Here is a 24,723-nt window from a genome sequence, read left to right as displayed (position 1 = left end):
CATTTTAAATGTAGATGCGGAGGAATTTCTTTAGCCAGAGAGTGGTGAATCTGTGGAATTCATTGCCACAGGCAGCTGTCGAGACCACGTCATTGGGTGTACTTAAGGTGGAAATTGATAGGTTCTTGATTAGTCAGGGCATGAAAGTTTGTGGGAGATGGCAGGAAAATGGAACTGAGAGGGAAATAGATCAGCCATGATGAAATGGTGGAGCAAGCTTGATGGGTCAAATGGACTAATCTGCTCCCATTTTGTCTGGTCTGATGGAATCCAAAATAAACTCTATGGTATAGAGAAGCAATCATGAAGTCAGATAGTTACTGAGATGGGGTTTCTGCAGTGCTAGCTTCTGAATGAAGCCATTGAAAGCTGATTTTACAGAAACGACAACGTTTAAGATGATATTGGTGTGGATGAGCTTCCTGTGGTAAAAATCATTGACTTGGACTTAAATGCAAGTTTGATCATAAAAGTGTCAGCAGGTGATACCAAAACTGGTAGTGTGGTTGATATTTAGGAAGAAGGTTTTAGGCAGCCTCAAGATATTGATGGGAATGTCAGTTGAGAGAAACAAGATGGCGAATGAAATCCAATTGAAAGAATTTTGGGTAAGAAGATTCAGAAAGGCAAGATATTATACAAAAGCTGGAAGAATACTAAGTGAAATAGAAGAAAATAATGAACTGGAATATGTGCCTGCAGATCCCTTAAGGTGGGATGATTGGTAGATCAAGCATTTCAGGATGAATATGCAATTTTTCTCTCATTGGCTTAGGTGTTGGACATAAGAGCAGGATTTCATGCTGCACTGTTTATTATTTAGGACACCAAAAGGGACTGGTCACCGCATTACTGAAAGAAGTGTGACAGCACTAGAAAGGTGTGGAAGAACTTCATGAGGATATTGCTGAGGTGGCAATTAACAGTTACAAGGTAGGACTGAGCAGATTGGGTCTCTTTGGAGCAGAACAGACAGGAAGATTTCAGCGAGCTACACAAAATTATGAGGGGCCTGAGCAAGGTGAATAGGAAGTGCCAAACTCCTTTTGCTGAGAGGTCAAATGTAGGTGACATAGATTTTTAAATAATTGGTAAAGCGATTCAATGGGAGCTGAGAATTTACTTTTTCCTTAAGATTCCTCAGTATATTCTGGAGCTCACTGACAGAAAGGTTAGTAGAGACAGAAACTCTCATCATATTTAACAATATCTTGAGGAGCACTTGAAAAGCTGGACTTTACTGAGCTGCATACAACTTTTTTTGGGGCCAGTCATGGACATTGTGGGCTGAATGGCCTCCTTCTGTGATATAAGTGTCCGTGACTGTCTATAGATGATTGATAAGAAGGGGTTCGTATTATAAGTTTACTGAATGTTTGAAGTCCCAAAAACTTTACAGTGTTTAGGAGGAGGAAATATCAGCAGAAGTTCCAACTGAAGTGTTGACATTACCTACATTATAAATGGAAGAGGTTCTGCAAATGCTGGAAATCTTGAGCAACACACACAAAGGGCTGGATGAATTCAGCAAGTCAGGAAGCAACTACGGAGGGGAATAAACGGTCAACATTTTGGGCCAAGAGCCTTCAACAGCACTGGAAAGGAAGGGGGAAGAATCCAGAGTATGTAGGTGGGTTGGGGGGGAGGGTTACAAGCTATCAGGTGATGGGTGAAACCATGTGAGGGGTAGGTGGGTGGGTGGGAGAGGACGGATGATAGGTGGAAGAGGCAACAACCTGATGAAGAAGGAATCCGATAGGAAAGAACAGTGGACTGTGGAAGAAAAGCAAGGTGAAGGGGTGCCAGGAGGAGATGATGAGCAGGTGAGGAGAGGAGAAAGGGTAATGGGGAATGGAAAAATAGGGAAGGGGGAGGGTGGAGAATTTCATGCAATGAATGTTCATGACTTCATTTTGGAGGCTGCCCAGAAGGGTTATGAGGTGTTGCTCCTCCATCCTGAGTGTGGTCTCATTGTTGCAGGACAGAATACTGTGGACCGAAATGTCAGAATGGAAATGGGAAGTCCAGCTGAAGTGGGTAGCTACTGGGAAATCCTGCCTTTTCTGGTGGACAAAGTGAAAGGGCTCAGTGGAGTGGTCCCCAGGTCTACGTTGTGATTCACCAAGGTAGAGGAAGCCGCACTAGGACCACGGGATACAGTAGATGATCCCAACAGGTTCTTCACCTGGATGGACAGTTTTGGGCCCTGAATGTGGGTGAGACAGAAGGTGTAGAGGCAGCTGCAGCACTTGTCCTACTTGCAGGGATAAGCGCCAGGAGGGAGAGCAGTGGGAGGAGAGGGTGGGCGGCGGAGTTGGAAATAGTCTTCCCTTTGGAAAGTGGAGAGTGGGGCTGAGGAAAGGATGTGCTTAGTGGTGGGATCCCATAGTGTCAGGCGGAAGCAATGGAGAACGACCTGCTGGATACGGAGATCCATGGGGTGGTAGGTAAAGACAAGGGAAACCCTATTCTTGTTACAGGAGCAGGAGAATGTGGTGAGTACAGATGTATGGGAAATGGAGATGATGTGGGTGAGGGCAGAATCAACGGTGGTTGAAAGGAACCCCAGTTCTTTGAAGAAGGAGAATATTTCACATATTCTAGAATGGAAACCCTCATTCTGAGAACAGATGCGATGGGGATGGAGGAACTGAGAAAAGGGAAGAGCGTTCTTATAAGTGTCATGGTGGGAAGAGGTATAAGCAAGTGTCAGTAGGTTAATAAAAGTTGAAATTTTTCAACAGGCAAGAATGGACGAGAAAATGAAAAGAGGAAATCTGCAGATGTTGGAAATCTTGAAAAAGCACGATATGGTTGGATAGTCTGTCTCCAGAGATGGAGACAGAGAGAACGAAAAAGGAGACAGAGGTGATAGAGATGGACCAAGTCAATCTGAAGGCAAGGTGGATGTTGCAGGCAAAGTTGATGAAATTAATGAGCTCTGTATGAGGGCAGGAAGCAGCACTAATCAGCCATCAATGTATCGGAGAAAGAGTTTGTGAGCATTCCCAGTGTAGGTTGGAACTTGGATAAAAGGGCAGGCATAGCTAGGACCCATGTGGGTATCCATTGCTACACCTTGGGTTTAGAGTAAGTGGTGTTACGAACCCTGTAACTGGGTCACTTACCAGCAAAGATGGAGACGTCCGTTGAAGTCTGATGATACTATTTTTAACAGTATTTATTAGTAAAAATACACAAAAATAATATCAATGCAAATATACAGATAATATACGTCGTCAATACTAAATCTAAAAGTGCGGGTATAATAATAATCAATAAGAAATAAGCTCTATCATTGTCTAGGGGATAATGAATTGTCCGATGGAAATATAAAGTTCGTTTCAGTTCACACAGGCTTCAGCCGTTTGTCGATCGCTGGTGAGATTGTTGGAGAGAGAGAGAGAGAGAGAGGGAAGGAGAAAAGAAACTTGCCAGCTTTCCTTTATGATTTTGATCCGTCAGGTGTCTCGTTTCATGGCCGTTCAAGTGTGGCCTCTCCTTTAGCTAGACCGTTCCGTGAAGAGCCCGCCACCCAGGCAAGGGAGGATGCACACAAGCCCTCACCGGCCGTTGCTATTAAACGCTGTCACTGGATTTCCAGCATTTCTCCTGGTGCGTCTAAAGGGGTTGTTCCCCAGACCCTCTTTTATCCTTACTCACGGGGTCTCAGATGTCAATCAGGTTGGGATGATGCAATCCCTCAACCAGCCCACTCTGGTCGTCCCCTGAGGGGCTTCAATGAATAGTACAGTACTCAATACATAATTCCGTCTCCAAGAGACAATGGCTGTTATCAGTGGCTTTGTTTCGCTGAGGCCAGGACACATTCCAAACCTTGTATATTCTGGACGTCTCTCTCTCACTTCCTGGGTCCCAGACCCGAATTAATAGCGATCTTGCGATTCTCACAAAGGAGGGGGCGACTTTGTACCCTTCGGCCCCTCAGAGTTGCAGCATATTCGTAACACCCCCTTCCTTCTAAGATTTTTACCACCAGTAAAAACTACCTGCGTCTCAATATCACCAAGACCAAGGAGATGGTGGTGGACTTTAGGAGATCTAGGCCTCATATGGAGCCAGTGATCATTAATGGAGAATGTGTGGAGCAGGTTAAGACCTACAAGTATCTGGGAGTACAGTTAGACGAGAAGCTAGACTGGACTGCCAACACAGATGCCTTGTGCAGGAAGGCACAGAGTCGAATGTACTTCCTAAGAAGGTTGGCGTCATTCAATGTCTGTAGTGAGATGCTGAAGATGTTCTATAGGTCAGTTGTGGAGAGCGCCCTCTTCTTTGTGGTGGCGTGTTGGGGAGGAAGCATTAAGAAGAGGGACGCCTCACGTCTTAATAAGCTGGTAAGGAAGGCGGGCTCTGTCGTGGGCAAAGTACTGGAGAGTTTAACATCGGTAGCTGAGCGAAGGGCGCTGAGTAGGCTACAGTCAATTATGGATAACTCTGAACATCCTCTACATAGCACCATCCAGAGACAGAGAAGCAGTTTCAGCGACAGGTTACTATCGATGCAATGCTCCTCAGACAGGATGAAGAGGTCAATACTCCCCAATGCCATTAGGCTTTACAATTCTACCGCCAGGACTTAAGAACTTTTTAAAGCTATTATTAATGCTTTTTGAGATGGTGATTTAGATGCATATCATATTTTTTTTACTGAGTTAAGTATTGTATGTAATTAGTTTTGCTACAACAAGTGTATGGGACATTGGAAAAAAGTTGAATTTCCCCATGGGGATGAATAAAGTATCTATCTATCTATCTATCTATCTAAAAATGAATTAATACAGAGTCTTACAGGATTTCAGAATCTAACACAATACAATAGAGTTTTTTTTCACTACAGTGTAATACAGTTATACATTCAATTCAGCATCTAAACAGTTAGCGATTACATTGTCACTTCCTTTAATATCTTAACATCTTGTACCTTAATAAATTCTTGTAGCATCAGACTCCAATTTAATAACCACTTATTTTTTTATTCCTTTCCTTCAGCAAACAAAAACTAAAGAGTTGTGATCTTCGCTTACGTGTATATTACAAATGTTCATGCAAATGCTAATCTTTATTTTACTTTCAAACTTAACAGTCAATCTTCCATGGGGGTTGTCTTTATTAGTTACATGCTTTGTCGAAATCCCTTAAAACCGGATCCTGTTATTAAAAGTGGCATCCCGTCAACCCTCGCCCCTTTTCCAGTTAACTCCCACGTGGTTAACTTGTATACTAGTATGGAATAGGCTTTTGCATGCTCCTTTCATGGGAGTTATTTTATCAACAATGTGTTCCAAACTTAGACCATTTCCCGAATTTCCACACAATTCTTTAATTTTAAGCAAGTTGTTAGTTTTATCTTCAGGACCCTTCATGCTATTAGTTTTCCGTTTAAACTCTGCAAGCGATCTCTCTTTGCCCAAACAGCATTTCAAATTCTGCCTCTTCACAGCACACTCTCGAATAACAATAGCGTGTGGGGCACCTTTACATTCCAAATCAACCTGTAATTGATTCACAGGCACCATGTTACCAAGCCATTGTCTCTGTAGCCTGGTTGCTGCTTCTGACATCAATCCAGACTTTAAATTTTCTTCATTCAATTTAGGAACTACATTTTTCCCTCTCTCTTCAATAATAATATTCACCTCACCACCTTTTATCTCCTCACTAACTTTTAACACACCTTCGAACACAAATGACTAGGAATTCTCACTTCCCACTAGTACCAAGGTTAACCCTTTCTTCACTGAACCAAGTCCATCTGACCCACAAGGACTGCATTCCTTTTCAACTGAATCAAATACCTCAGACTTTTTCTGAGTCCCATTACTAGGTTCAGTACCACGTGCATCCACATCTAGAACACACTCAAATGGGACATTTGCCTCTTCCAGGCTTTCAATACCCGTACCCTTTTCAAATTCTAAATTCCCCTGATCCTCCCAGTTACTCTCTGGGCAACTCCCTTCTGGAGTCAACTCAACCCCGCGGGCTGAAACAACCTCATCTGCCAACCCAGCAGACTTCTTCAAGGTAATGGCATCCTTTTCATCTAGGACTGCCCTCATTTCATTATCGGGAACACCTTTAGAATTTTCAACTTCTTCAAACAGTTCTGCCAAACCAGACAGATCATCCATGTCCAACCCTGGACCTTTTAACAGCCTTATCTGTTTCTCATCTTTACTCCGTGCCTCTATAAATTTCCTCCTGGCTAAGGGCAGGACTACCTCCCCTCCCTTACTCTCTTTCACTTTCCTATTCTCCGTTTTACCACCCTCTAACTCCTCTTGGTACAGGGTCGGTAAAAATGTCTCGGCCAAATCGATACTGGCCGGATTAAAACTGGTCTCGTTCTCAGCTGCCTTTCTCGACATGCTGCGAGTGGTCGCGCATGCGGGATAGATCTTGGAATCTAGGGGCGGGACCTCAACACTTACAGCCTGGCTCGGCAGCTCCATGGCCGACCAAACGTCACCACCAGCTAAATCGTTACCCAGAAGGAGGTCTACGTCAGTTCTCGGGAATTCTGATCGCACCCCTATTTCAACTGGTCCAGATACCAGCTCACAATTTATAATGATCCTTTGCAAGGGCACCGCTTCTGTCCCTTTTCCTATGCCTCTCAAAGCTACCTCTCCAGTCTTGTGACCAAAACCTAGTACCGTACTGTGAATCAATGACAGTTCAGCTCCCGTGTCTCTCCAGATCTGCACTGGAACTGGAGGGTCTCCCTCCTTCACAGACAAAGTTCCTTCTGAAGTACATTTCTCAGGCCCCTCTCATACTCTGTCTACCTGGGGCTTTCTTGTCGATTTACTGATCACCACAGCACATCCTGTAGGGACTGCTGCTTTCCATTTTCCTGTCTCCTTCCTCGGAGCAAGGCACTTAGATGCAATATGACCCACCTTTCCACAATTAAAACAGGTCAAGCCAGGACCTCTCCTGCCGTCTTGCCTTTCCTCCTCCTTAATTTTACCGCTAGCTCCCGGCTGAATCTCTGCCTCAGCCGGCGGGCTTTCTCTACCATTCCCACGGTCTCTCTGGTAACTTTTATTCAAGGAAAACTTTGTCTTGTGGGTTAGGGCATATTCATCTGCGAACCTAGCAAATTCGGAGATGGACTTATTCGGCTTCTCATTCAAATACATCCAGATATCATCCGAAACACAACCTTGAAATTCCTCAATCAGAATTAACTCCTTGAGACGCCAAAAATCTTCTTCCACCATTTCTGCTGCACACCAACGATCCAAGAGCACCCCCTTCTCATAGGCAAACTCTGCATACGTCTGATTCCACCCTTTCTTTAAATTTCTGAACTTTTGTCTATACGCTTCAGGTACCAATTCGTAGGTCCGAAGAATGGCCTCCTTTACTTTCTTATAATTCTCAGACTCCTCCTCCTCCATGGACAACGCCGCATATGCCCGTTGTGCCTTCCCTTTTAACACACTTTGTAACAACGCCACCCACTGATCTTTTGGCCACTTCTGACTCACTGCCACCTTTTCAAAATGCAAGAAATAATTATCAACATCCGTCTCCTCGAACGGAGGTACTAACCTAAACTCCCGACTAACATTAAACCGCTCCTCTCGGTCTGGCCCTTGAGTTCTTCGCTCTTGCCTTAACTTCTCCATGTCCAAGTCATGTTGCCTCTGTTTCTCTTTCTCCTCATACTCCCTCTCCTTCTCGGCTCTCTCCTTCTCTTTTTCGGCCCTTTCCTTCTCCTTTTCAGCTGCTTCCAGTTGTTTTAACTGAATTTCATGCTCCCTCTGCTTCTCAGCTCTTTCCTGCTCTTTTTCCTTTTCAGCTCTTTCTTTTTCCTTTTTGGCTGCTTCCAGCTGCTTTAACTTAATTTCATGTTCCAACCTTAATTTCTCCAACTCTAACTGAGCCGTCCCACTAGCTGGTACCTTTTCAGGGATATTTTCCAATACCTCAGCCGAAAACACATTCTTCACAATATAATACTGAGTTATGGCCCTCCGCACCTTCCGCTTTTTCATTGACAACCTCACCTCTGCGAGGTTTAGTCCTTTCGCAATATTTATCAAGTCCGACTTTGTGGCAGCCTCTAGCGCCTCCAGAGTTGGGTTTTCTATAAATTCGTCAACGTCCATCTTTGCTGGTTTCCCATCTGGTTATCCGTGCAACCAGACCCACGTTTGGACTTAAAAGCCCGATTCACTGGCCCTCCAATTTGGTATCAAATCTCGAGAAGAGGCCCCAAGTTGTTACGAACCCCATAACTGGGTCACTTACCAGCAAAGATGGAGACGTCCGTTGAAGTCTGATGATACTATTTTTAACAGTGTTTATTAGTAAAAATACACAAAAATAATATCAATGCAAATATACAGATAATATACGTCGTCAATACTAAATCTAAAAGTGCGGGTATAATAATAATCAATAAGAAATAAGCTCTATCATTGTCTAGGGGATAATGAATTGTCCGATGGAAATATAAAGTTCGTTTCAGTTCACACAGGCTTCAGCCGTTTGTCGATCGCTGGTGAGATTGTTGGAGAGAGAGAGAGAGAGAGGGAAGGAGAAAAGAAACTTGCCAGCTTTCCTTTATGATTTTGATCCATCAGGTGTCTCGTTTCGTGGCCGTTCAAGTGTGGCCTCTCCTTTAGCTAGACCGTTCCGTGAAGAGCCCGCCACCCAGGCAAGGGAGGACGCACACACAAGCCCTCACCGGCCGTCGCTATAAAACGCTGTCACTGGATTTCCAGCATTTCTCCTGGTGCGTCTAAAGGGGTTGTTCCCCAGACCCTCTTTTATCCTTACTCACGGGGTCTCAGATGTCAATCGGGTTGGGATGATGCAATCCCTCAACCAGCCCACTCTGGTCATCCCCTGAGGGGCTTCAATGAATAGTACAGTACTCAATACATAATTCCGTCTCCAAGAGACAATGGCCGTTATCAGTGGCTTTGTTTCGCTGAGGCCAGGACACATTCCAAACCTTGTGGATTCTCCGTGTCTCTCTCTCATTTCCTGGGTCCCAGACCCGAATTAATAGCGATCTTGCGATTCTCACAAAGGAGGGGGCGACTTTGTACCCTTTGGCCCCTCAGAGTTGCGGCATATCCGTAACAGTGGAGAGGAGCCAAAAAGAAGAGAAATTGTTGAGATGAGGAGCAGTTCTGCCAGATAGAGGAGGGGAGTGGTGCAAGAGTACTTGTTAGGTCTGTTGTCCAGAAAAAATGTGAAGAGCTTTAGGGCTTTCCTGATGGGGTATAGAAGTGTACAGGGACTAGACATCCATAGTGATCAGGATTATGTAAACTTAAAGTGATTTAAGTGAGCAAGAGCCTGCGAACTTTCATGGATGTAGTTAGGAAGGGATTGAACCAAGGTGTTGAAATAGGACAGGTAATGCCAGCAGGCTCAATAACCTGATTTAAATGGCTGGCTCTGTTATAGGGGTCAAACTAGACACACTGGAGGCTGTGGTAGAACAAAGGACCCTATGGGAAATCCTGGCAAATCTGGACAATGTTTCTCACCCTCTGCATGCCATTTTGGCTGAACAGAGGAGCACTTTTAGTAATAGACCAAGACAACTGCACTACTCCAAAGAGCCCTATATGAGGTCATTCTTACCCTCGGCCTTTATAATGAGTCAACCTATAGCTGGGGAAGTGATGACCTCCTTTTAGACTGTTAGAGGTAACTTACTTTTTATTCTTTCTACTTCTCTTCTAATATTTGTATATCTGTGCAGCTGTAATGTTATTGTAACATTGAAATTCCTTTGGGATCAATGGAGTATTTATCTATCTATCTACCACAGTATCTCCCTTTTCTGCAGGTTTGATGATGAAGTTAGGATTGGTGTGGAGAGAGTGAAAGTCAATGAATTCAGAGAGGGTAAGGTTCAAATGTGAGAGAGGAGTGCTGAACTTGAAATGGTTGTTATCTTGTTGGCAGTTAGAGATGGAAAGATCCAGAGCAGGCAGAAGACCAAAGCGGGGTGTCCAGGAAGAGGAGTACGGTTGAAGGAGTGACAAGGAGTCATTGGTGGGGGGAGGGAGTGGGGGATCCTTGTCAAAGCCATAGCTTCGGTGACGGAGGCAATGGAGGAAGAGTGCAGCAGCACTGAGATGCGGGTGCAGGAGGTCAGAGATAAGGTCCCTCACTGAGGACAAAATGTTCTGCCTCAGAGAGGGGAAGTTTGGAGGGGACAGTGAAGATACAGCAGGGGTTAGAGCTTGGGTCGGGGAGGATACTGGGTTGGAGGGATCAGAGAAAGGGAAAGGTTTTGGGTGGGAGGAAGGTGAGGTCTCAGGAAAATGAAGGGTAAAATGGGGAAAGACCCTGAGAAATCTGGGCTTGGTGTGGAGTAATGGTGGAAGAAGAAAGGTATGTTTTAAATTTCAAAATATTAAGCTGAGTTAAAGGAAGATATGGGAGTTTGAAATGTAGGCCAAACTTTGTGTTTACTTTAAGTGCGGCACATGTGTATCCCGTGGTAGAGTGATGACGTACACAATTCATTTATTTATACATTTAACCCATAATGTATTATTTAAAGGAGGTTATATATAACTCACAAGATCACTCAAATATTACTGAAACATTAAATACACAGCAAAGCGCAGCCAATGGACCCAGCAGCGATGAGTAAGATCTTGGCCTGGAGGAAATCAGAGACCGAGACAGTGGTATCCATGGACTTGAAGCAGCTGGAACTGGAGATGGAGGCAGCTGGATTCGCAGCTTGCAGGAGGCCAAGGTCGGTCTGAGTTGGAGATGGCAGGGGTCATAGTCTGGAGGCAGGTGATCACCTGATCCCTCCTGGACACAAGGAAGGAGGGAAAAAACAGCCATTGAAGGGGTGGATCTGGTAGAGGATGATGTGTTGAAGAGGCACGTATCAGGTGGCCGAGAGTGAGGCATGGAACCGTTGCAGAAAAAGAGACAGAGGCAGGTCCTGTAGGTATCTCCGCACAGCAGTGACAGTGCCACATGGAATTCAGAGGGAGAAGTGGTGGGAAAACTGCCAATTGAACTCAGTACCTAGGGTTTGTCTATTATCTCAGAGTTCCTGAATTGGCAGTGTATCCGCCTCTACCACCATCCCTGGTAGGGTGTTCCATGCACACACTAATCATATTCCCCTCTCATTCCCCCTATGCTTTCCTCCAATCACCTTCAAAATATGTTTCCTCATACTAGCCATTTCTGCCCTCAGAAAAACAATCTCTGGCTATCTCACTCAATCTAGGCCTCTTATCATCTTGTACACCTCTATCACATCACCTCTCGTCCTCCTTCATTCCAAAGTGTAAAACTCTAGCTCGCACAACCTGTTCTCATTAGGCATGCTCTCTAATCCAGGCAGTGTCCTGGTCAACCTGCTCAGCACCCTCTCTAAAGCTTCTACATCCTTCCCATAATGAGACAACCAGAACTGAACACAATATTCCCAGTGTGGTCTAGCCAGAGTTTTATAGAGCTGTAACATTACTATCAGAATGAGCTATTCAAGAGCAAAAAGATTTGTTTGTTTGTTTTATCGACTACACAAAAGCATTTGATAAAGTGAAGCACAAGAAGTTGTTTGAAATATTGCAGGAAACTCTAGATCTAGATTCCAAAGACCTCTGCCTAATCAGAAATCTGTACTGGGAACAAACTGCCGCTGTAAGAATAGGTGGAGAAGTGAGTCAGTTTATGAAAATCGAGAGAGGCATTAGACAAGAGTGTGTTTTCTCCCCTGATTTGTTTAATGTGTACAATGAAACAATATTACAAAAAATAAGAGACATCTTGGGATTCAAAGTTGGCGGTGAAAACATCAATAATTTCAGATATGCGGATGACACTGTGTTAATTGCAAGTACGGAGGAAGAACTACAAAATTTAATTGATATAGTTGTTGAGGAAAGTGCAAAAATGGGTCTATCTATCAATTACAAAAAGACAGAATGTACAGTGATATCCAAAAAGAAGGAGAATCCTATCTGCAGGCTGAGAATAAACGGGGAAGACATAAAACAAGTACAGAACTTTTGTTACTTAGGAAGCTGGGTGACATCAGATGGCAGGTGCAACATGGACAAAAGAAGAATAGGGACGGCAAAAGACACCTTTACGAGAATGAAGAGTATACTGACCAACACTAAACTAGGCATGACAACCCGCCCCAGAGCACTGAAATGTTACGTTTATCCAGTAATGTTATATGGCTCAGAATGTTGGACAATATCTAGTAACATGAGGAAACGAATTGAAGCAGCAGAGATGTGGTTTTTGAGGAGGATGCAAAGAATATCATGGACGAAACGAATATCTAACGAGGATGTCATGAACAGAGCAAGCACAAACAGAGAAATAATGTATGAGCTCATGAAAAGGCAACGTAACTTCATTGGACATGTGATTAGGAAAGAGGAGTTAGAATGCACGGTAATTATGGGAAAGATTGAAGGGAAGAAAGCAAGAGGAAGGAAAAGACAAATGATGATGGAGACAGCAGCCAGAGAACTGGAAATGAATACCAATGAATTGATCCACTTGACCTGAAACAGGAGTGTGTGGGCCATGGCAGTCAAAGCTCAAACTGGGCATGGCACCTGATGACGATGAAGATGAACATTACATTGCAGCTCATAAACCCAATCCCACAACTAATGGCAACATACCACACACCTTCTTAACAACCCTATTAACCTGCACATCAGCTTTGAGTGATCTATGGATGTGGACCCCGAGATCCCTTTGTTTTTCCACACTGCGAAGACACCTGCCATTAACCCTGTATTCTGCCTTCCAGTCTGACCTGCCAAAGTGAATCACTTCACACTTTTCAGAGTTGAGCTCCATCTGCCTCAACTCAGCTCAGCTCTGTATCCTGTCAATGTCCTATTATAACCTACAATAACCTTCTACACGGTCCACAACTCCGCCAACCAATGTGTCATCTGCAAACTTACTAATCCACCCTTCCACTTACTCATTCTCACAAAGAGCAGGGGTCTCAGAAAAGATCTGTGTGGAACATCAATAGTCACCAACCTCCAGGAAGAATATACTCCACCTACAACCATCCTCTGCCTTCTTTGGGCAATCCAATTCTGAATCCACATTGTCAAGTTGCCCTGGATCCCATATCCCTCATGACTTTCTGAATCAGCCAACCATGGGGAACCTTATCAAATGCCTTTCTAAAATCTATATACATCACATCCATTGCTCTACTTTCATCAATGTGCTTTGTGACATCCTTAAAGAATTCAATCAGGCTTGTGAGGCGTGACCTGCCCCTCACAAAAGCTTGCTGATTATTGCTAAAATGACTATACTTCTCCAAATTCTCATAAATCCTGAATCTAAGAATCTTCTCTAATAATTTCTCCACCACTGAAACAAGAACTCACTGGTCCATAATTCCCAGCGATATCCCTAATCCCTTTATTGAAGGATACCAATCGCTGCCTTCCACTCATCTGGCACTGCTTTATGGCCAGTGAGGATGTAAAGATCACCACCAAAGGCACAGCAATCTCTTCCCTTGTTTCCCTTGGTAACCTGGAGTATATCCCATTTGGTCCCAGTGATTTATTTATCCTAATGTTTTTGAAAACTTCCAGCATATCCTCTTTCTTAACGTTGAATGTTCCTGTTCTTTGCAGTCATTACAAATGTTGAAGTCCCTCTCACTGGTGAATTCTAAAGCCAAGTATTCATTAAGGACCTCCCCTCCCTCCACCTGTTCGAGGCCCATGTTCCCTCTGCTATCCCTGATCGGTATTACTCTCACTCTAGTCATTCTCCTGTTCTTCACATACATTCACATAGAACACCTTGGGGTTTTCCTTAATCCTACTCACCAAGGACTTCCCTTGTCCCCTTCTACCTCTCCTAAGTCCATTCTTCAGCTCCTTTCTAGTGACCTTGTAACTATCTAGAGCCCTGTCTGATCCTTGCTACTTAAACCTTAAGTATGCTTCTTTCTTCCTTTTGACTAGATGTTCCTCATCTCTTGTTAGCCATGGTCCCTTCCCCCTAGTATCCTTTCTCTGCCTCAATAGACCAAACTATCCTGTTGTGCACTTTCACATTCCTGTTGTGCGCTTCCCTGCATACACCTGATCCCATGTCCCCACTCTCCTAATTAAATACATTCCCATACCATCTGCTCCTATGCCTCTCCAAGGTTATGGCAGAGGTCAGGGAGTTATGGACACTCTCTCCAAAATGCTTACCCACTGAGAATTCTAACAACTGACCTGGGTCATTGCTTAGTACCAGATCCAATATGATCTATCTGTCTGTTGGTTCATCTTCATAATGTGTCAGGGATGCTCCCTGACACACCTAACAAATTCTCCTCCAGCTAAACCTTTTGCACTATGAAGATGCCTATCTAGATTAGGGAAGTTGAAGTCCCCCATGACACCAACCCTGTTATTTTAAGATCATAAGACCATAAGATATAGGAGCAGAAGTAGGCCATTCAGCCCATCGAATCTGCTACACCATTCAATCATGGGCTGATCTAATTCTTCCAGTCATCCCCACTCCCATGCTTTCACTCCATACCCTTTGATGCTGTGGCTAATCAAGAACCTATCTATCTCTGCCTTAAATACACCAAATAACTTGGCCTCCAAAGCTGCTCGTGGCAACAAATTCCACAGATTTACCACCTTCTGACTAAAGTAATTTCTCTGCATCTCAATTCTAAAAGGTTGTCCTTCAAGCCTGAAGTTGTGCCCTCTTGTCCTAGAATCCCCTACCATGGGAAATAACTTTGCCATATCTAATCTGTTCAGGCCCTTTAACATTTGGAATGTTTCTATGAGATCCCCCCTCATTCTCCTGAACTCCAGGGAATACAGCCCAAGAGCTGCCAGACGTTCCACATACAGTAACCCTTTCATTCCTGAAATCATTCTCGTGAATCTCCTCTGGATCTTCTCCAATGTCAGTATATCCTTTCTAGAATAAGGAACCCAAAACTGCACAGTTTTGCACAATCTGCCATCCGATCTGATCTTCAGTGTTTCTGTTGCTTTCAAAAAGTCTATAGAATACTCACAGTAGAGTGATTCTACTTGCCTGTTTCTGACTTCCACCCATACTGACTTAGTAGACAATCCCTCCAAGATATTCTCCCTTTCTGCACTGTGCCACTACCTCTGATCAGCAATTCTACTCCCCCACCTCTTTTAATTCCCCCTATCCCTTTTGAAACATCTATGCCCTGGAACATCCAGCAGCCATTCCTGCCCTTGCGACAGCTAAGTCTCTGTAATGTAGAGTACATTGTAGTTCCATATACTGACTGATGCTCTAAGTTTATTACACTTGTTTCTGATACACCTTGCATTAAAATAGAAACACTTCAACCATCCCATTGACTACAATTTTGTCCCACCAGCTGCTTATGTGACCATAAGACCATAAGATATAGGAGCAGAATCAGGCCACTTGGCCCTTCGAGTGTGTTCTGCCATTCAGTCACGGCAGGTCTTTTTTACTCCTCCTCAGCCCCACTCCCCGGCCTTCTTCCTATAACCTTTGATGCCATGTCCAGTCAAGAATCTATCAAGCTCTTCCTTAAGTAAACCCAAAGACCGGGCCTCCGCAGCAGCCTGTGGTAATAAATTCCACAAGGTCACCATCCTCTGGCTAAAGAAATTCCTCTGCATCCCTGTTTTAAAAAGTCGCCCCTCTTTCCTGATGCTGTGCCCTCTTGTCCTAGACTCCCCCATCATGGGAAACATCCTTCCCGTCAACATTTGGCACCCTGCTAGTGTCTTCCAAGGTGAAGAGTGATGCAAAATACTCATTTAGTTCATCTGCCATCTCCTTAGCCCCCATTATTATTTCCCTGGCCTAATTTTCTATTGGCCCTATATCCACTCCTATTTCTCTTTTATTTTTTACATACTTGAAAAAGTTTTTACTATCCACTTTGATATTGTTTTCTCGCTTGCTTTCATATTTTATCTTTTCCCTCTTAATGATTCTTTTGGTTGCTCTCTGTAGGGTTTTAAAAGCTTTCAATCCTCTGTCCTCTCACTAATTTTTCCTTTGTTATATGCCTTCTCTATTGGTTTTACTGTAGTTTTGAATTCCCTTGTCAGCCATGGTTGTACTATTTTGCTATTTAAGTATTTATTCACTTTTGGAATACATCTATCTGGCACTTTCCTCATTTTTCTCAGAAGCTTACGCCATTGCTGCCCCCTTGTTATCCCTGCTAGCAGCTCCTTCCAGTTTATTTTGGCCAGCTCCTCTCTCATACCACTGTAATTTCCTTTACTCCACTGAAATATTGCTATGTTAGACTTTACTTCCTCCTAATAAAATTACAAATTGAACTCAATCATATTGTGATCACTGCCTCCTGAGGATTCTTTTACCTTAAACTCCCTAATCACCTCCGGTTCATTACATAACACCCAATCCAGTATAGCTAATCCTCTAGTAGGCTCAATGACAAACTGCTCTAAAAAGCCTTTTTGTAGGCATTCAACAAACTTACTCTCTTGAGATCCATTTCCAACTTGATTTTCCCAATCGACCTGCACATTGAAATCTTCCATGACTATCATAACATTGGCCTTTTGACACACCTTTTCTATTTCCTGTTTTAATCTGTGGCCCACCTCCCAGCTTCTGCTAGGAGGCCTGTATATAACTGCCATCAGGGTCCTTTTACCCTTGCAGTTTCTTAACTCAACTCACAAGGATTCAACATCTTCCAGTTCTGTTACATCTTTCTACTGATTTGATGCCATTCTTTACAAGCAAAAGCCACGCCATCCCCTCTGCTTACCTTCCCATCCCTCCAATACAACATGTAGCCTTGGACATTCAGCTCCCAACTACAACCAATCTTCAGCCATGATTCAGTGATGGTCACAACATTATACCTGACAATCTGTAATAGATTTGTTACAGTCTCTCTTCATGCCCAAAATACCAACTGCTCCATCTTCTGACATATTACTCTGGCTTGCATCCTCCTGCCAAGCTAGTTTAAAGCCTTCACAACAGCTCTAGCAAATCTGCCCACAGAGTCTTGGTCTCCCTCAAGTTCATGTGCAATCTGGCCTTTTCGTACAGGTCATACCTTCCCTAGAAGACATCCCAATGATCCACAAATTGTGTCATTGGACTGAGTTGTTGGACAATCAATTGTCAGGTCTGCGTAAGACGAGATACCTTCTAATCAGGAAGGCGATTGAGATTTAAAAAGCAGAGCTTTGCAGCAGTTTGCTCTGAGTTGGACAATCAACGTCAGGGCTGCGTAAAAAGAGCTGCCTTTGAATCAGGACGGCGATCAAGATATTAATGGCAGAACTTTGCAGCAGTTTCTCTGAGTTGAGGAGCGACCAATCAGCAAGAGCGGTTCATTAGGTAATGAATATTACATATGTAATCGGTGCCAATATGTACCTAGATACAAGAAATACAAGCAATGCAGGTGCAAGCAGAGAGGCTGTTCTTTTGAGTGTTCCAGTCTTTAGAGTGGCTTTGGCTCATCAGGCTTGGGCAAGGTAAAGTATTTTGTAAGTTACTCTCTCTCTCTGTTCTTATTTGTTCATTCCTCATCTGTTAGGGCATAGTAGTTCAGAGAGAATGGCCGCGGGGCAATGTTTTGTACTCTGTGTAGATGTGGAAAGTCTGAGAGAGATCCAGTCTTCTAGATAAACGCACCTGTACCAGGTGCAACGTTGTACTTCCTGAGAGAACATATTAAGGAATTAAAGCTGCAGCTCGATGACCTTCGACTTATATGGGAGAATGAGGAGGCAATAGACAGGAGCTGCAGGGAGGTAGTCACTCCTAGATTGCAGGAGACAGGTAACTGGATGACTGTCAGGAGACGAGGGGAAATGCACATCCAGTGCTGTACACCGCTGGCCATTCCCCTCAATAATAATTAAACAGCTTTAGAAACTGTTGAAGAGGACGACCTATCGGGGGGAGTCACAGTGACTGGGCCTCTGGCACTGAGTCCGGAGCTGTGGCTCAGAAGAGCAGAGAGGTGAAGAGGACTGCAGTGTTGATAGGAGATTCCTTGGTCAGAGGAACGAAGACGAGGTTCTGTAGGTGCGATAGAGCCATCCAGATGATATGTTGCCTCCTTGATGTCAGGATCAGGGATGTCTCGAATTGGGTCCATGGCATTCTCATGGGTAAGGGTGAGCAGCCAGAAGTCTTGGTACATATTGGCACCAATTACATAGGTAGGCAAGGTGAGGAGGGCCTGGAGAGAGATTTTAGGGAGCTAGGTAGAATGTAAGGAAACAGGAGCTCCAGGGTAGTAATGTGGATCGTGATAGTGAGGGTAAGAGTAGGATAATTTGCTAGGTGAATGTGTGGAACTGGTTCAGGGGGCAGAGGGTCAGATTTATGGATCATTAGGATCTGTTCTGGGGAATGTACAACCTGTACAAACGGGGCAGGTTACATCTGAACCCAAAGGGGTCCAATATCCTTCCAGGCAGGTTGTTCAGACAGGTTTATGCTAATTTGGTATATAAATGGGAACTGAAGTGATAGTGCTGAACATGAGGTAGTTGGTTTACAAAAATTTGCAGTGAGCCTCCTAGCAAAGAGAGGCTGATGATAAGGCAAAATTACAGTCAACTGGATGAGTCGCAACATTAAAATCGGACAACGGGCAAACGTAGAACTGAAGGTGTTATATTTGTATGCATGTAGTATACGGACTAAAGTAGATGAACTTGCAGCACTGTTACGAATTGGCATGTATGATGTTGTAGTCTTCACTGAATCATGGCTGAAAGAAGATTATAGCAGGGAGCTTAATGTCCAAGGATACACATTGTATCGAAAGGACAGGCAGGTAGCCAGAAAGGCTGGTGATGCTCTGTTGATAAAAAGTGAAATCAAATTATTAAAAAGAGGTTACATACTGACCCACAAACAGTAGTAAGGACGTGGTCTACAAATTGCAACGGGAGATAGAAAATGCTTGCGGAAAGGACAATGTCATGGGGGATTTTAATACGCAGGTAGATTGGGAAAGTAAGGTTGGTGCCGAATCCCAAGGTAGGGTGGGGTGGAGTTTCTAGAATACCTACAAGATGGCTTTTTAGAGCACCTCATGGTTGAGCCCACGAGGGCAACAGCTATTCTGTGTGTTGGGTGTCATGCCGTGAACCGGAATTGATTAGAGAGCTTAGGGACAAAGAACCCTAAGGAGAAAGTGATCGTAATATGGTCGAGTTCACCCTGAATTTTGAGATGGAGAATCTAAAGTCAGATGTATCAGTATCCCAGTGGAGTGAAGGGAATTACAGAAGCTTGAGAGAGGAGCTGGCTAGAATTGATTGGAACGGGACACAGGCAGTGATGACGGCAGAGCAGCAACAGCTGGAATTTCTGGAAGCAATTCGGAAGGTACAGGATATATACATCATAAAGAGGAAGAAGTATTTTAAAGGCAAGATAACACAATCATGGCTAACAAGAGAAATCAAAGCCTATGTAAAAGCCAAAGAGAGGGCATATAATAAAGTAAAAATTAATGGAAAGTTAGAGGATTGGGATATTTTCAAATACCAACGGAATGCAACTAAAAAGTCATTAAGAAGGTAAAGATAGAATACAAAATGGAAGCTAGCCAGTAACATTAAAGAAGATACCAAAAGTTTCTTCAGATACATAAAGTGTAAAAGAGAGGCAAGAGTGGATATTGGACCACTGGAATACAATACTGGAGAGGTAGTAATGGGGGCCAAGGAAATTGCAGATAAATTAAATAAGTATTTTGCATCAGTCTTCACTGTGGAAGACACTAGCAATATGGTGGAAGTTCCATGTGTTGGGGTAATGAAGTGTGTAAATTTACCATTACTAGGGAGAAGGTTCTTGAGGAACTGCAAAGTTTGAAGGTAGATAAATCACATGGACCAGATGGCTTACACCCCAGAGTTCTGTATGATTGTGCAAACATTAGTAATGACCTTTCAAGAATCACTAGATTCTGGAATGGTTCTGGAAGATTGGAAAATTGCAAATGTCACTCCACTCTTCAAGAAGGGAGAGAGGCAGAAACTACAGGTCACTTTGTCTGACCTCAGTGGTTGGGAAGATGTTGGAGTCTATTATTAAGGATGAGGTCTCAGGGTACTTGGAAGCACATGACAAAATAGGTCACAGTCAGCATGGTTTCCTTAAGGGAAAATCTTGCCTGACAAATCTGGTAGAATTCTTTGAAGAAATGACAAGTAGGATAGACAAAGAAGAGTCGGTTGATGTTGTGTACTTGGATTTTCAGAAGACCTTTGACAAGGTGGCCCACATGGGACTGTTTAACAAGTTAAGAGCCCTTGGTATTACAGGAAAGGTTCTAGTATGGATAAAGCAGTGGCTGATTGGCAGGAGGAAAGAGAGCCTTTCCTGGCTGGCTACTGGTGATTAGTGGTGTTCCACAAGGGTTTGTGTGGGGACCAACTCTTTTTAATCTATATGTCAATGATTTGGACGATGGAATTGATGCCTTTGTTGCAAAGTCTGCAGATGACAGGGAAGTAGGTGGAGGGGCAGGTAGTATTAAGGAAGTAGAGAGGCTACAGAAAGAATTCGATAGAGTAGGAGAATGGGCTATGGTCCAGGTGTGGGTTGATAGAACTGGCAGTTTGATGCACCATCAATAACTCTCTGAGACATGAGGCGAGATATAGGCTTTTATTGACTGGAAGAAAGAACAAGCAGCAATTGACCACCATGCTACATCCTGGAGACTGAGGGCAGGTCTCAGGCCCCAATCACCTTTATACCGGGGTCTGTTGGAGGAGCCACGGTCAGCGGAAGGAGCCACAGGAGCAGTCAGTGGGGGGGGGGGGGGGGGTGTCCCGACCGGTATATGTAGTTCACCACACAGTTTGAGACAGACTTGTGGTTCAAAGGGCCTTTTTCTGTACTGTAGCACTCTATAACTCTATGATTTTCTTTGAGTAAAGACATGTGAGATGATATGCTTTCTCTGCAGCCTCTTCTCCAGTTCAGACATTAAACTCTCTTTTCTTTCAGGTGAAAATGACAATTGTTGAATTTAAAGAACTTAGAAATAACATGAAATGAAAAGCTAGAAAACAAACCTTCTAGATGCTGGAAATCTGAAATAAAATACAAAATGTTGGAAGTGCTCATCAGGTCAGGCTTAGAGCTAACGTTTCCAGTTGATGACCTTGTATGAATACGGAGCAGAAGTTAGAAATTAAATACTCTCAGTGGTCATTTTGCAGGAGTCACCTCCTGTACCTAATAAAGTGACCATTGAGTGTATGTAAACACGAGGAAATCTGCAGATGCTGGAAATTCAAGCAACACACACAAAATGCTGCTGGAACACAGCAGGCCAAGCAGCATCTATAGGAAGAAGTACAGTCAACATTTCGGGCCGAGACCCTTCGTCAGGACTAACTGAAAGAAAAGATAGTAAGAGATATGAAAGTGGGAGGGGGAGGGGGAGATCCAAAATGATAGGAGAAGACAGGAGGGGGAGGGATGAAGCCAAGAGCTGGAAAAGTTGATTGGCAAAAGGGATACACAGCTGGAGAAGGGAAAGGATCATGGGATGGGAGGCCTAGGGAAAAAGAAAGGGGGAGGGGAGCACCAGAGGGAGATGGAGAACAGGCAAGTGATTGTGAGAGGAGCAGAAAGAGCAAAAAAGGGAGAGAGAAGAAAAAAAGAGGGGGGGAATAATAAATAAATAGATAGATAGATAAATAAATAAGGGATGGGGTAAGAAGGGGAGGAGGGGCATTAACAGAAGTTAGAGAAATCAATATTCATGCCATCAGGTTGGAGACTACCCAGACGGAATATCGGGTGTTGTTCCTCCAACCTGAGTGTGGCTTCATCTTGACAGTAGAGGAGGCCATGGATATGTACATGGTCTTCTGCTGCCGTAGACCATCCACTTCAAGATTCGATGTGTTGTAAATTCAGGGATGCCACCTTCCGGGGGTCGCTGAAATCCGCGTCGGACAGCAGCAGGCGTATGTCCTCGGGCAGCTGCTCCAGGAATGCCTGCTCAAACATGAGGCAGGGTGTGTGTCCGTCGGCCAGAGACAACATCTCATTCATTAAAGCTGATGGAGGTCTGTCTCCCAAGCCATCCAGGTGCAGTAAACGGGCAGCTCGCTCGCGGCGGGAGAGCCCGAAAGTCCCTATGAGCAGGGCTTTGAATTCCGTGTACTTGCCGTCCGCCGGGGAGACTGTACGAACTCCGCGACCTGGGCCGCTGTGTCCTGGTCGAGGGAGCTCACCATGTAGTAGTAACGGGTGTCCTCTGAGGTTATCTGCCGAACGTGGAATTGGGCTTCTGCTTGCTGGAACCATAGGTGAGGTTGTAGCATCCAGAAGCTTGGCAGTTTCAAGGAAACCGCATGAACAGATGCGGCATCGTTCATCTCCAGTCCAAAAACGTTTGGACCGTCGGGGTCACCAATTGTAGCGGTGTGCTGCACGCAGCGCTAAAATAACGACATGGAGTCGGTAAACTGCAGTCAAAGATAAAGTTTATTCCAACTTCATAGCCTTGCTTTAAAGCCTCTCTCCATCCGCCCTCCCCCGCGCGGATGCTTCGAGAGGCACGTACTGACACCCCCTCAGGCTTTCTCCCTTTGTCCCGGACCTAGCCTTTGTGCCTGCACGCTGGCTAATTGTCAGCCGGTTCGAGTGTGCTAGTAATTGGGTCGCCACAGTAACTTGAATTACTGTTGCCTTCCTGTCAATTTGAACCGGTTTGGCCATTATCCTCTGACCTTTCTCATTAACCAGGTGTTTTCATTCACAGAACTGCCACTCTGTGGTGAACTACATATACCTGTCTGGACACGCCCCCCCGCTGACTGCTCCTGTGGCTCCTCCCACTGACCGTGGCTCCTCCCACAGACCCTGGTATTTAGGCGATTGAGGCCTGAGCCCTGCCTCTCAGTCTCCAGGATGTAGCATGGTGGTCAATTGCTGCTTGTTCTTTCTTCCAGTCAATAAAAGCCGATATCTCGCCTCACGTCTCAGAGAGTTATTGATGGTGCATCACACTCACTAGATGTTTTTTTTTACACTGTTTTCTGTAAACTTGAGACACTGTTGTACATTAAATCCGAGGAGATCAGCAGTTTCTGAGATACTCAAACCACCCCATCTGGCACCAGCAATCATTCCACAGTCAAAGTCATTTAGATCACCTTTCTTGTCCATTCTGATGTTTGGTCTGAACCTCTTGACCATGACTGCATGCTTTGATGCATTGAGTTGCTGCCACATGATTGGTTGATTAGATACAGTGGATTCCAGTAAATTGTGCCATCAGTTAATAGGGGCAGCCATTAATTTTGGGTCAACTCTTAAAGAACAAAAACAAAATGAGAAAATAGCTGGGATTCTTGTTGTTTATTTGGGACACTATGCTGCTTAATTGGGGCAGGGGACTTGCCAAACAGTTTTTAACTAGCGCCAGTTGCGTAGACATCTGGTTGTCGATTAAACACTACACCATGCTTAAAGCTAACAGTTTTTAAATGGTGTCATTTGTGTGTTTGTGTTCAAAAAGCACAGATATTTGTCGCTGATTGTTGGTGAGTAATAAACAGAAAGACAATTCAGAACCGTTTTGTTCACTGCAGTTTCAAGCATTCAGGTTTGGAGATGCCAGAAATGGCCATGAGCGAAAATGAAATAATTTCACAGCTTCAACATGTTAGGAACTTTGAAGAATTTAAAGTTGCTGACAATTATCTTGAATGTTACAATGAAAATGAAGATTTGGAGGATGTAATCATCAAAACCACTGTTTGAAGGCAGTCCACTATCTGCAATCAAATGAACATGTCAGCGTACACTGAATGAATTCTCCATCGATAAGTATAAAAAAGTAATACACAGTTTTATAGTACTGTAGCAGTTTTGGTAGTGTTTTAATTTATTCTGTATTTCATTTAAATATACAATCTGTTATTCAGTTAAATGGTGGTTTGTTTTTTATATCTTTTTAACTGCTTCAAATTGGAGTGAAGAGGGAAAAGACCATAAGACACAGGAGCAGACAGGCCATTTGGCCCATCAGATCTGCTCTGCCATTCCATCATTGCTGACATTATCCTTCACAATCCCATTCGCTGCCTTCTCCCCATAACTTTTCACTGACTAATCAAGAACTTATCAACCTCCACTTTAAGTATACTCGGTGACTTGGCCTTCACAGCCACCTGTGAGAATGAATTCCAATACCCTCCAGCTAAAGAAATTCTTCCTCGTCTCTGCTCTCTCCATAGTCTGATGCTGTGCTCCCTGGTGCAAGACATACCTACTATAGGAAACATCTTAGCTACATCCACTCTACCCAAATCATTCAATATTTGATAAGTTTCAATGAATCCTCGCTCATTCTTCCAAACTCCAGTGAGTATAGGCCCAGAGCCATCGAGCGCTCCTCACACATTAACTCTTTCATTCCTGGAATCATTCTCGTGAACTTCCTCTGGACTCTTTCCAAAGCCAGCACATCTTTTCAAATCATTAGAAAGAAGTGACATAGCATCGGAAGGCGTTGAATCATTGTGGATAGAGCTAAGGAATCGCAAAGGTAAAAAGACCCTGATGGGAGTTGTATACAGACCCACCCCCAAACGGTAGTAAGGATGTTGCCTACAAAGTACAACAGGAGATTGAAAATGCACGCCAAAAGAG

At 44.0% G+C, this 24,723-nt stretch overlaps 1 long non-coding RNA gene across 2 annotated transcripts; it reads left to right on the top strand.

Moving 5' to 3' along the window:
* The first annotated feature begins 809 nt into the window (after positions 1-809).
* On the top strand, positions 810-23,011 carry LOC140733100 (uncharacterized). 2 transcript variants are annotated; one of them, XR_012100220.1, is made up of 3 exons: positions 810-933; positions 10,625-10,768; positions 22,829-23,011. It is a non-coding gene; the product is annotated as an uncharacterized lncRNA (long non-coding RNA). The 2 variants fall into 2 exon arrangements; XR_012100221.1 differs by lacking the exons at positions 10,625-10,768; positions 22,829-23,011 and adding exons at positions 1,981-2,126; positions 2,745-4,100.
* Positions 23,012-24,723: the final 1,712 nt, after the last annotated feature.

The sequence above is a fragment of the Hemitrygon akajei genome, chromosome 9 (genome assembly GCF_048418815.1).
Source record: "Hemitrygon akajei chromosome 9, sHemAka1.3, whole genome shotgun sequence".
Classification (NCBI taxonomy): Eukaryota; Metazoa; Chordata; class Chondrichthyes; order Myliobatiformes; family Dasyatidae; genus Hemitrygon; species Hemitrygon akajei.
The sequence above is the reverse complement of the archived record's forward strand: the minus strand, read 5'-3'. Positions and strand labels throughout refer to the sequence as shown.